The sequence below is a fragment of the Camelus dromedarius genome, chromosome 14 (genome assembly GCF_036321535.1).
Source record: "Camelus dromedarius isolate mCamDro1 chromosome 14, mCamDro1.pat, whole genome shotgun sequence".
Lineage (NCBI taxonomy): Eukaryota > Metazoa > Chordata > Mammalia > Artiodactyla > Camelidae > Camelus > Camelus dromedarius.
The window spans coordinates 26,816,921-26,829,559 of record NC_087449.1 but is presented as its reverse complement, the minus strand read 5'-3'; the positions used below and the strand labels follow the sequence as shown (position 1 = coordinate 26,829,559).

At 38.9% G+C, this 12,639-nt stretch overlaps 1 pseudogene; it reads left to right on the top strand.

Moving 5' to 3' along the window:
- The first annotated feature begins 2,815 nt into the window (after positions 1-2,815).
- LOC105096289 (bridging integrator 3-like) lies at positions 2,816-11,040 on the top strand (annotated as a pseudogene).
- The last annotated feature ends 1,599 nt before the right edge of the window (positions 11,041-12,639 follow it).

The window sequence follows — 12,639 nt, the reverse complement described above, 5'->3', positions numbered from 1 at the left end:
AATTACTGGGCTTTCAGAGGAGTGAGAACACTTTCATTAAAAAAACAAACAAAAACAAAACATGTGTATTACAGTCCTGGAGCTCCTTAGGACAGGAGAGGACAAATGGATCTGAGTGATGCAAGAGGTTGTTAGTACTCAGATGAAATTTTCCTTTGGAGCTCAGTGTTTTTCTGGATACATTCACCAGTCCCATTTGAACTTTGTTAATCCATTCCTGTGGTTTTGTTGCTTTCACCAGATCCTTGTGAATCCACCCCAGATGCTCCCAGCAAGCTCACACTGTAACTGGCTATAAGCAGGGACAGAACCTAAGTCTTTCTTATTTGTTCACACTAATAATCAGTACCCTAACTCAAGTCACTAACTCATAAATATATAACCTTGGTCTTGAGGAAACTGAAACTAAAACAGTGCACAAGGAATAATAACAGAACACTCATTTGGCTGGTGGTGCATCACTAGACATTTTATTAATCAATTACTAAGTGTCAGACACTGAATTATATGTACATATACAGTAAGGCATAGATTCCTCACTTAAGAAGGTAATAGTTTAATAAAAATGATGAGAAAAATAATGGCCATATAAGTGAAACAAATTCACAGCCTCTAACAGAGTAGAGAACAAAGCAACTTTGGAATTTCTCAGGGTCTCAGGAAAGGCCACAGAGGAGAGCTGTTTGCAACACCAGCAGCTGTACATTTTCATTTCTTTGTTGGAGGTTTGAGAGATGACATGGAAATCCTGGGATAGACAGAAAGTTCCTACTGGTTTAAGTGTTCCATTAGAACATGCTGTTATACTTTGGAGTGTTATGGGATCCTTCTGTTCCTTCAAGTAAAAACGTCTACTTTGTGCGTGCTCCCATGGGGACATTTATTGAAATCTGAGGCAGATGTGTTGTCTCATCAAGTTGTGTGCTGGGGTGAGCTGGGGAAAGCTGAGTCCAGCGGCTCTCTAGATAGTGGTGAGTTGAAGAGACCTTCACATCCCCAGTTTTGAATCATAATTAGTACCAATTTCTCATAGCCATTTCAGACCATTTCAGATTTCATTGTGTGGTCATCAGCCTGGAGCTTTTTTCCTTGCTAAGCCTGAAGTTTACATGAAACTAAACAAGACAAAAATTACAGGAAGAAGTGTGGTACCGAGTATATTTTTCATAGAGATAAGAAAAATAATTTTGGCTATTTCTTGACAAAGTTTTCTAGTTTCTAGTTAGACACTTATGAATGCATTTGAAAGTTTACTTTTATTTCTCCTCAAACTCCTATTTCATCATCATATACATTAGATGATTAATTGTTATTGTTTCAGTCCTAGCCTTGCCTAGCCAACTCTTTGAGAGGATGAAGGAATCTCATGGAATTGGAGGAGATTAAATTAAGACAAGATGGAAATCTGCTCCTGGCTGTTTCGGAAAGCTTATGACTGCAGGAAAGCCATCAGGATATTAGTGCCTGCTTTGAGGCCAGGTGGCTGTCAGTGAAACAGGAGGTCTCATTTCAGGTTTGCAGTATCTGGTAGGCACAATTCTAATTCTCTTCCCTGTGTAATAGACCCCCCTTTGAATGTGAGTAGAATCTGTGGAAGTGATGAGATATCCATCCCATGACTGTGTTATTGATTGTATGGTAAAAGGAGGTTATCTGGGTGGATCTAATATAATTACATGGACCATTAAAAAGCAGAGTTTTCTGTGGCTGGTATCAGAAGATCTCAGAGAGAGTACAAGTATGAGAGAGAGTCCATGACCTGCTACTGGCTTGAGGGAGCCATGTGATGAGAAGTCTGGGTGGCTTCTCAAGCTAACAGCTAACAAGGAATGGGGACATCAGTCCTACAATCGGAGAGAATTGAATTCTGCTTGTAACAGGTATGAGCTTGAAAGCATTCCTTGAGATCCAGATGAAAACCCAGATGGCTAATATCTTAATTTCAGCCTAAGCAGAGAATCCAGCTATACAGTACTAGATATCTGCCCTACGGAGCTGTGAGATGATGAGTGGGTATTTTGTTCAGCTGCTAAATACAATAGGCTTTTTTTTTTTTTTTTTTGCCAGCAGTAGAAAACTAATACAAGATCCAAGGGTAGAAATAGTTTGAACTGCAGATTTACAGTTAAATATGGGTTCATCCTGAGCATCATTTCTTATATGATTTTGGGCCTAATTACAGATGTTTGTGTCATCATCTGTAAAAGGGATAGAATAATACCCACCTGACTCCTGGGAGTGTTACCGCAATTAAATGAGATACAGCTTGTATGATGTCCAGCACACAATAAGTGTTATTTCCCATTCCCCAATAAGACTGACCATGGCAATCCATTCAGGAGAGACAGAAAAAGCCTGTGATAGACACTGATTTGCAGGAGTTGGAACTATATATATCTTTGAAGGGGAGTAGGATGGAGCTCAAGAAAGTGACATTTAAGTACAAGTGAGGGAAGCACATGATGCTTCTGATAGTTTGGAGCCAGAATAGAACCCAAGGTTCTCGGGTCACTACGAGAGACTTAGTGACTCAAAGCCAGGAGCCACATTCTCACGTATTCTGGTCTAGATACGACTGAAAAATCTATAGACTGGCAGTGGGCCAACCTGTGACCCTAGGAAAAAGTCTTTCCATTCATTTATTTACTCTTTCATTCACCAAATATTAATTGAGAACTTGTACATATGATAATTGTGCAGTGTACATATGAATTATAGCAATGAATGAAACGGATGAAAATTTCTGCCCTTGCAGAGTTACATTTTAATGGAGAGATGCAGGCTAGACAATATAGTTTGTCTGATGGTGATGAGCATGGTGGAGAAAAATAAGTCCAAAAAGGTGGATAAGCAGTGTAAGAAAAGAAGCCCCTCGGACCACAGATTTAAAGAGGGTACTTAATGTATGTCTCACAAAGGAGGAGCCATGAAGCAAAGAGCCAGGGAGTGAGCCAGATGACTATCAGGGAAAAGAGAAATCTGACTCCGCACGAAGGAGGAAGGGGCTGAAGATTGGATGGCCATGTCATGGACTGCCGTGCAGCTTAAGACATTTCTGCAAGGCTGTCAGAGAGTCCTTGAGCCAAAGTCAGGCATCAGAGGAGTCTTATTTAGTGGACTGAATGTGTCTGCTTTAGTGTTCCTGCTATACTCAGCCACTGACTAAGAGTAGAGATTGTGTGAAACAGGGCCTTGGTGCAAACATAGAGGTAAATTTCAGAGTATGGCAGTTGGGGTCTTGGTCAGTTATGCTGTCTGTAGTTGGAGGTCACCAGATGCATTCTTGCAGTCATCATAAGGATTTTTTTTTTCTATAAAAGGGGAGAGGGAAATATTGTGATAAATGGAAGAAAATGTGTTCTCTTTATAAGATGGGAAAATGTACATATCTATATGATTATGAAAATTGATGACATAGGAAATAAAGTGGAGAAGTGTTGGAGCTATTTTCTGGGTAGGTGACAGGAAATGGGACCGAGTGTAAATGTGGGGGGGTTGAAGCCTATAGGGGACATGAAGAGTTGATGCATCAAAACAAAAGCTGAAGAAGACATAGGTGAATATATTTTCTGATGCCTCTTTTTTCTGAGGGAAATAGCAAGTAAGGTCTTTAGCTGAGAGGAAGCATGAGAGTAGGGGTGGTGTTTTGGGGAGAGACAGAAAGGTACAGAATAGTCACAGAGTAGGAGAAAGTGAAATTAGCAGGATTACCAAGCAGTTTTAAAGTCTGCTTGAGTTTAGTGATCATGAATCTAAAATAAGACCATCAGCAGAGCCCTGGCTTTTCTGTAATCAGTTCTGCTGTGAGGATGTTGGAGAGTAGACAGAGTTACATTTAACTGGGGTTGATATTGAAAGTAAATTTAAAAATTTCCAATTTATATTGTATGGAATTATATTTTTGTGAGTAACTTTTCACTGCATTACATTGTTCAGAAAATATGGTCTGTATAATGACAATTCTTTGAAATATATAATGTATAATATATATATAATGTGTAATATATAATATGTAATGATAATTCTTTGAAATTGTCTGAGATTGCTGACATGGATACAAGACTGATAGAGATAGATGATAGATAGATATTAAATCAAGTTTGTAGATCAAGTTTATTAGTTGCATTGTTCAAACTTTCTATATCTTTTCTGATTTTTGTGCTTAATTTTTCACAGATAATTGTGTTAAAATATTCTGTTAGGTCATAGGTTTATCTGTTTCTACCCAAAGTTTCACTTTTTTTTTTGCTTTATATTATTTTGAGGTCATCCTAAGTCCATATAGATTTAGGATCATTAAAATTACAGGGTAATTAAAACTTTTACTGTTATGTAGTAACCTTTTCTATTTTAAAAAATGCTTTTGGCTTTCATGTCAATTTTATTTAATTTTGACATAACAGGTATAAATTTCTTTTGGATAGTATTTGCCTGACAAATCTTTTTCCTTCTATTTTATTTCAACCTTTCAGTGCCCTTATGCTTTACTTATATCACTTATAAATAAAAAGTATTAATATTTTTAAAAATCCAATCTGACAAAATTTTCTTTTACTTGGAGATTTTAATCCATTCATATTTATTATAATTACTGGTATATTTGCATTTTTAGCATTTTTTGTTCTTTTTGTTAATTTTACTTCTATTTATTTGTCTTCTCTTTTTTTTTGCTTTCTTTTGGATAGACTTTAAAAAAAAATTCTTACCATTTTCCTCCTGCTGATTTTGAAGTGATATACTTGTTTTTGTTATTTTTTATGGTCAACTTGAAGTTTAACCTTGAAGTTATTTTATGCTTAAGAAAGTTTGAATTATATAAATATTTTTGCCCTTCTCCTGAATAATATAAGCATCTTAAAATACTCTAATTCTAATGATTTACCCCTTGGCTTTCATGGTGTCTTTTATAATGTTTTAGTTTTGACTAGTCTTATTTTAAATCTTATATATGAGGTCTTTGGGAGTCTGTTTTTGCTGTGAGTGTTTTCTTTTGACCCTCACTCATGGCGGTTTTGCTTTGTGATTTGTGTGCTTTATGCTAAGTGTGATTTGCACATTTTTTGTGGAATTATGTTGACTGGGGCTTTATATTCAGTACTTCCATGGGACCAGGATTAAGGGTATATTTTTCAGGAGAGGAATTGTGTTGCTCATTTTAAGTGCTGAGAAGTGGTCTTAACCTAGAACAGCTTTAAATTAAATTCTTAGGTTGTGACTTTAGGATTGATGATACTGTTGACACAGGCGACAGTTCACATGGGAGATATTTTTTCTCCAAGGCTAAAAGAATTAACTTTCCATGTGGGGCACTTTCCTTTTTCTCTCTTTTAGTTCACATTTTTTATTAATAAAATAGTGATTTGGGAATCTCAGCTCTTTACAGGGTCTCTATTTTTACTCTCCACCTTGCACTGGCCCTAGGTCTCATAATCTCACTCTGGACAGATAGTAGGTTGTAATAAATATTTGGGTCTATAAATATACAAAGGGCAGTTACCTTTTAAATGTTTGCTTACAGTCTAAATTCATGCTCCTACTTTATATCTCATCATTAAGAATTTTACTTATGGTCTTGTAATCTCAGTTCTGCATTTATAAATACCCTTTTCTTATTTATTATTCCTAGGTGTTTTACAGTGAGAGAATTGATAGGATTTCCAGTGTACCGTATTTACAGAACAAAGTCACAAATTTTGTTTCTTGAATTTACTTTTAAACCCTAGAAAATAATCACTTTCATACAGAATTTCAAAACATATTACAGTAGATTACACATTATTTTCAGTAATTTCCTCTGTAACTTTAAGACGTTTGTCTCCATTTCATTTCTAATTTTATATGTTTTGTTTTCTCCCACTTATTTTTTCTTAGAAAAACTGGCTGATTTATTCTATTTATTTCTTCAAGGGAACCCATCTTGGTTTTATTCAGCAATTATACTGTTCAGTTTATTTTCAAAATCTTATTTAAGTATATAATTAATATATCTTAACTTACTTAAATTTTGTGAATTTTTGTTTTAGTCTATCTTTGGCAGAGTTAAATGGATTTTAATATTAGTGTTTTTATTTTGTAATTTTAACAGATATTTCTAGGTATTTTCTTGATACCCTCCTTTTTGGAATACAAATTAAGAGACCATGTCTGCATTTATAAATGAATTTTATATGCCTCTTTGTTAACAGTTTTTATATTGTTTCACTTACACCAGAAAAAGTAGTATATAATAGCTTTATTTTCTGAGTTTCATGGAGGCTTTTAAAATTTTCTAATATATGATCATTATCAAAACTATCCTATAAGTCCTTAAAAAGAAAGTTTATTTTATATTTACAGATGATAAGGTTTGATTTAACACTCATGCTCTCATGAGCTCTCTCCTCTCTCTACATGCAGATATATTTCTCTAGCTTTGCTTATACATACCTATTATTTCACATTACTTATTATATTGAGTGCTCTATGCCTATAATTTTTTTTAGCTATTTAGCTTGCATTTCCATGAATTTTGCTTCATACTCTTTGGTTCTATTTATTTCAGTGCTTTAAAAGTCATTACAGCTATAGTCCCATATGTTGTATTTTTAGTAAACTTTTTTGTTTACAACATTTAATCAATTTTACCTTGATTTCAAGTCTGATCATAATAATATTACCAGCAATAATAATATAAAAACAACAGTGAGTGGGGTGGGGCGTGGTGGGGGGAAGCATTCTAGACTTGAGAAAACATGGGCAAAAGATACGCAAGCTTTTGTTCCTTACAGGATTTAATCAAAACTTTCTATTTCATTTCCAGACATGAAATAGGTGCATAAGAAGGGCTTATTGGCTTGACTTTATTGAAGTCGTTCTCTTTGTTCCATGTAGCAGACATGCTACTTGCCTCTCTAATATTTCCCTACCCTTTCTTCTTAGTAAGATAACCCTGGCTAATCTGGAGGCAACAATGTGCCCAGCTAAAAGGCTATGGTTCCCAGTCTACCTTACAGCTGGAGGAGATACACAGAATTTGTTGGGAGGACTTCTGGGAAAGTCCCTAAGAGATGGGTAGATAGCTGATCTGTCCCTTTTTGCCCTTTATGTTCTTATTCCTGCTTAGCCTCATATATTTATAGTCATGGGTCCAGTGGCTGTTTGAGAGTATGGGTCACTTGTGAGGATGGATACCACAAGGTAGTTACAATAAAATTGAAAGGCAGAAGGAGCCTGGGTCCCTGATGATAGTATGAGGCCACCATACCCATCCTGAATGCCTATTTTAAGATATGTTTTATGTGAAAAATACACTTATCTTGTTTATGCCACTGTTACTTCTAATTTTGTGCTACTAGCAGCCAAATACAATTCTCAACTCATATATTCCAAGTCCAGCGTTCATTCCAGGAATGTAGGTGACTGGGGCACTTATAAATAATCATGGCTAGAAATAACTATTTGGAAAATGCACAGAAACACTGAGAGAATCTCCCAGCTGGACCCCATTCCCAAGGTGGATCTCAAAGACAATTTTACACCAGCCGTATAAGCTGGAGGGATTCCAGGAGCCTTTCAGGAAGAGAAAGTGGCTGCTGTGGCTGCTGGTACTGCCATGGTTTAGTGGAAACTGAAAGGCTGGAATGATGACCTTTCAAGAAGAACAAATGTTATTAAATAATGGATTTTGTCCCACCTCCTGCAGCAGTCAAGAGCAAAAGGATGAAAAGGGAATCCTATTCTTCTATTAATAACTCCTCAGTCAGCTTCATGCTGACAAAGCAGAACGCAACTGTAAGATTAGCAATTTTGCCTGCAAATTAGCCCCCTTGCAAAGCCATAAAAAGAGAACAGGAATTAAGAAAAATTCTATTAATGGAGTCAAGGATGGAAAAACCAAGAGTGACAGAGCATAAATACCCAGACAACTGCAACTTATTTTAAGGAGGATATTACCCAGGTTTTAAATAGCTGCTCATAGCTGTGTATGAGGAAGGTGTTAATTTATAGTGCTTGGATCAGTGGCCTTTCTTAATGGCTCCTTGGAGCAAATCTGTCAGAACTTGAAGAGCACAAGGTTTAGGTTGATGTTAATAAAAACCACCCCTTACACCCCTATCTGAGATATTACTTTTCCACTCCAGAATGGCAATGAAGTAAGTGGAAAGAGGTTTAACCTCAGAGGCAGACAAAGTTAGATTTGAACCTGGCTCTATTCCTTCACTAGCCTGGGGAATGTCTTTTCATCATCCTGTGCTTCTATTTTATCTTCTATCAAAGCAGAGGGTGATTGTGCTTCATTGTGTTAAGAGCATCAAACTAAGTACCATGCAAAGAATTTGGTCCCTAGTAGGTTGTTAACAAATGCTAGTCCCTTTCTACTTTCTCTTCCTTATCAGAGGGCCAGGAACATTAAACCTTCTTGCAAACTTATGCAAAGCAGTTACATTTAGCTCTGGGAAATTCTCTCCATAAGAGGATCAGTTCCTACAGAGTTGCTGAACACATTTTCATAATTTATGACAGGTCTCAGGCAACAGGCTTCCATTTGCAATTTTATGAAAATGATAAATCAATATCCAATAGTGGGGGATAACCACAAGAAAGAAACTGAGACTCCTCTAACAATAAAAAAGGCAGGGGGCTCCATTTCCAACATGGAATATACACAGGAGACATTTGAAATTGGTACAGTTTGCTTCATTTGTAGGTTTGGTAGTTTCCACAGTCATCCAATGCTTCTTAAGCTCCAAGAGTCTGAGATGAGGAGTTTAGAGCTCTGTTGGAGGGCTCAGGTGAAGTCCTCTTAATCCCTCCTGCTTTCTTAGTTCAAGAGAGTATTTCATATATGAAACATATATTTTCACTCCTAGGTCTGAAAAATGGCAAAATATAGACAAAGCAATTAAATCCACAGTGCACATGGAGGGTGAACCCTGTTTGAAAGCAGATAAATCATTGAGAAAAACCTGAACAACACTTTAAGAAAATCTTTTTCTAATTGATGGCTGTAGCTTAAAAGCTGAGCAAATTTAGAAAATTCTACTGGTACTAGTGACACTAGCCAGACACCTCCCGATGTTATAATGTAATCACAGAAACATTCCCCTCCAAGTTCGTTGTATCTTAAGATCACAGGATCTGGTTTAGGTGTGACCCTTAGAAATAATTACTAACTCAGATTTCTCAACAACATCACCATTGTATGGAGATTCCTCAAAAAACTAAAAATAGACTTCCTGTTTGTTCCAACAATCCCACTCCTGGGCATATATCAGATAGGAGGGAACTCTAATTCAAAAAGATACATGCACCCCAATGTTCATAGCAGCACTATATACAATAGCCAAGGCATGGAAGCAACCTAAATGTCCATTGACAGATGACTGGATGAAGAAGTTGGGGTATATTTATACAATGGAATGCTACTCAGCCATCAAAAAGAATAAAATCATGCTATTTGCAGCAACATGGATGGACCTACAGATTGTCATTCTAAATGAAGTAAGCCAGAAAGAGAAAGAAAAATGCCATATGATATCACTCATATGTGGAATCTAAAAAACAAACAAAAAAAGAGGACACTAGTGAACTGATCTGCAAAACAGAAACAGACTCACAGACATAGTAAACAATCTTATGGTTACCTAGAGAAAGGGAGTGGGAAGGGGTAGATTTGGGAGATTGAGATTTGCAACTGTTAGCCACTATCTATAACAATAGATAAAACCCCCGAATTTCTTCTGTATAGCGCAGGGAACTAGATTCAATATCTTGTAATAACCTTTAATGAAAAAGAGTATGAAAACGAAAATATGTATGTACATGCATGTCTGGGACATTGTGCTGTGCAGCAGAAATTGACATGTTATAACTGACTATACATTAATTAAAAATAAATAAATAAAACAAAAAATGAAAAAAGAAAACTGCCAAAGTTCATCAATGCATAGTTCTGAAGGCCAGAAGTTTGAAATCAAGTCATTGACAGGGCCATGCTTCCTCTGAAACCTGTAGGGGAGAATTCTTCCTTGCTCCAAGCTTCTTACTTCTGCATTAGTACAACCCCCTACAAGCATTCTTTGTACGTATAATGTTCTATACATATGTTTGTATTTCATATGCATGTTTGTATTGCCTTTGTCCCTGGCATCGTATTTTTTTTTACTCTATGTAAACAATTCTCCTTAAAAAAATAAAGGAGGATCAAGTTGCAGCTAAGGACCTCAGCAGCGGGGCCATGTTCAGGACCATGAGCTGGACTCCTTCCAAGATTGGGCAGCGGTGGAGAGAGACCTTAAAAGGAAACATGGAAAACTCCAGCAGCTGGAAGAGCAGACCAAGAGGCTACAAAAGGACATGAAGAAGACTGCCAAGAATCACCCAATCACGTTCAAATCTGCTGTGAAGATGTTTTTAGACTTACGCTCGAATCCCCTCTGCCTGCAAGACCAGGACTTTCTGAACATGGTGACAACCCTGGACATAACCATGAAGTGGATAGACACACCCTCAACCAGGAAAAGGTGAACCAGATCCAGAAGACCATGACTGAAGCCTTAAAAAAGTTTGTCAGTGTCTTCCAGAGCCTCGACATGGTGGTGGAAAGGTGGTGGGAAGCAGGCTTCCCATATAGGAGGACCATGGGGGACTGCAGGCCAAGGTGGAGAAGCACGAGGGAAAGGACAAAACAGGGCCGGTGCTGCCCAAGCTTCGCCTGGCCCGAGAGGAGCTTTGGCCTGTGCAGGACAACCTTGATGCCAACAAAACAAAGCAAAACAAAACAGCTCCTGGAAGAGATGCTGTGGGTGTGCAGTGGCTGGCTGCACTCCTTCCAGCCCAGCTTTGTGAGCTCCTCACCTAAGTGCAAGCTGTGCACTGCTCTAAAATGCACGGTAACTTCGGAGGCTTGACCAGACATCTTGCAGTTTGGACAGCAAGAGTGGGGGAAAGAGACCAAACTGAGAGAGCTCAGAGCCTCTCTGTTGTGGCTGATGACTGAGCCCCTGGTCCCCTCAGAAGACTCCTGGGATACAAGGCAGCCTCTTTAGTCTTTATCCTTTTCAACTTTGGGCTCAGGCATCAGCCCAGCAGAAGGCCTGCCTCTGAGAGAAGTATGGTAGCTGGCAGGCTGGGGATAGAGGCCGCTCTCGCTTTACCTTGGCATGAGCTTGGCACCCAAGCAGGCTGCTGTCTCCTCACCCAGTAGCAAGGGCCGGCAGACACAACCTAGCCTGGGACCAGAGCAAGCTTCCAGCCTTCTGATGGCAAGGGCTTTGTCAACTCACTTGAGGTCTTTGTTTTGCTTACATGGTTGGAATCACATCTGCCTCCAAAAGACCCATCTTGGGAGTCCACCCATCCTTGCTTCCTTTCCATATCAGATACTTTTATTTTAATTTTAAAGGGGAGAGGCCCTGCCCTCCCATAATGTGTGAATCTGGGAAGTCAGCCTGCCCTAGGGAGTGAGACCTGTGGTCTTCCAGCTTTACCAAGTCCCTCACTCCAACCTCCGCATGACAAAGCCTGGTTTAGTCCACCTCTATGCCTTAGGTCAAGTGCAGGGAAGATCCTCAAGTTTCCTAGTTTCCCTAGGTAACCGGGATTCAACTCATATAAATATCCTACCACACACCATGTCACAGATGGGTTCACATCCTCAAAGCAAGAGCAGTGGGTTTATGCTGGCAGCTGGGCTAGGTCAGAGAGAACAGTACCCTGAGGCTGTTCTTCAGGGGGAAGGCATCAGGAACAGGGTGCCATGGTTTCCTGGGACAAACTACACACCTCACAGCTGGCAGGAGGAACAGCTGCCCAAGGATGTTCAGTGGGAAGTGCATTTGGGTTGATGCGGCCTTGGACCTTGGCAGACATCGAACAGGGGCCCCAGGGTTCCCTGCCAAAAGCCTATCTCTGCCCTGGGCCATTGCTTCATGTTCAGTTGACTGAAGACAAGAAGGGGGTCTCATCAGGAAGCCAAACCACACCTTTTACAATTGGCCTCAAGTAGTCAGGACTAAACTGACAGTTTGCTGTTTTTCCCCCATCCCCTCAACTTAGGACCAACAAGGGCAAGACAAATGTGCCCCGCCTCGCCAATTATGTAGGGTGCCCCTCCTCTCATCAGCCCAACTCCTGCTGACTCACTCCCACAACCTCCCCTCAGGCTGAACCTTCCCCTCTTGCCATCATAGAGCTTTTCAACTCCTCCACCGGCCTTTGATTTGAGTCTCTGCCCAATGCAAATTGTGTCAGTGGCTCCCTTTCTTGCTGTCAGTAAGTGGGGTGCTTGTTCTCATTTGGGTGGTCTTTGTTTACCTCCACAGAGGTTGTTAATATGAGGTGCAAATAAAACACTCAGAATAACATGCCCCCCTAAAACAACATCAAGACAGGGTTTCATTATACTTCGCCTATCGATGGAATAGTTCCATTTATGAAGTTTTATACATCAAAAAGCTTTGAATTTGACCAGGCTGTCCATTAATTCATCTCTGAATAAGTAAGTGGCATTTAATTTTAGCCGCTATATTTTACAGCATTATAAAGCTTCTGCATTAGGTAGCTTCTCAAAATTTATTCTAAGCACAGTTGCATTTAGCAGATAGACCAGAGTCCATCATGGCACCCAGACTCACAGACAAGTCTCACTGGGGAACTGAC